At 43.5% G+C, this 1,050-nt stretch overlaps 1 protein-coding gene across 20 annotated transcripts in view; it reads left to right on the top strand.

The window, feature by feature from the left end:
- The window catches only part of RIMS2 (regulating synaptic membrane exocytosis 2), a 647,068-nt gene that overhangs the window by 386,494 nt on the left and 259,524 nt on the right, over window positions 1–1,050 (top strand). The gene's annotated exons all lie outside the window — the stretch shown is intronic.

The following is a 1,050-nucleotide window of genomic DNA, read 5'->3' as shown; positions in this document are numbered from 1 at the left end:
CCTGCATTATATCCCTGCATTCTTCCATTTTTTTGTCTGTATTTTCCATGAATTTGTCTGTCTTTTCCATGAATTTGTCTATTTTTTCCTTATTTTTGTCTGCTTTTTGCTTCAACTCTTGTATAGTTCTGAGTATTAGAGATTTGAATTCACTATCGGGTAGTTCTAGTGCCTTTTCTTCTACTGAATAGTCATTTGGTGTTTTATTTTGGACGCCTACTGGAACCATCCTGTCGTGTTTTTGTAAATGTTTTGTTATTGTCTGCTGTTTTCGTGGCATTTAGTAGTTCTTTTTCTCATTTATTTATTGTAGATTTGTTTGTTTCATCTACGTCTGAGCTGGCAGACTATGTGTTCTTTGTTTACTTGTCTGTGGGCGTGATACTTTTGCCTCCTTCTCCAATTGGCAGGGTCAGTTGCTCAGATATGGTACAGCAGGGCAGGTCTAGCAGAAGCGGAGTTGCTTGGATGGGTTGTTTGTGGCACTACAGCCACCAGTGCAGGCCGGTAATCAGTGCAGGTAGGTTCCGGTAGGCCATGCCTGTACTGCTTGGTGGTGTGTTGTTAAGCGCATGGTGTAGGTTGGCAGGATGGAGGGGGGAGATTGTGCTGTATGGAGCTAAGATGGCTATGGGAGAGAGGAGAGAGGAACAGGAGCCAAAAACTTACAAACAAAAAAGTGTGCTAGAGGAGCTTGCCCTTGGAGTGGAGAGATAAGAGACTATGAAATGGAGAAAAACAAAAGGGGGAAGAAGAAGAAATAAAAGGAAAGAATGTATAAATAAAAATTAGAAAGAATAAAACAAAAGAAAATCTCCCTGGGATCCCACTAGTGTGGCTACGAGGTCTGGGCAAGTTGTTCCCAGGTGTTGAAGTACAGCCTGGCTAGAAGGTGTAAATGTGTCACTGAGTGTCGCAGCAGCGACGGTCGTTGTGACGGCAGAGACAGTAACCAAACAGAACTCTTACAGAGAAGTGGGGCCAGGAGGGTCACTCTGAGGAGTCGACCCCGGCTTCAGTCCCAGGAGTTTATTTATAGTCAATACAGCA

The sequence above is a fragment of the Trichechus manatus genome, unplaced genomic scaffold (genome assembly GCF_000243295.1).
Source record: "Trichechus manatus latirostris isolate Lorelei unplaced genomic scaffold, TriManLat1.0 scaffold00009, whole genome shotgun sequence".
In the NCBI taxonomy this organism is placed as follows: domain Eukaryota; kingdom Metazoa; phylum Chordata; class Mammalia; order Sirenia; family Trichechidae; genus Trichechus; species Trichechus manatus.
Note: the sequence above shows the minus strand (reverse complement) of the source record. Positions and strands in the feature narration are given on the sequence as shown.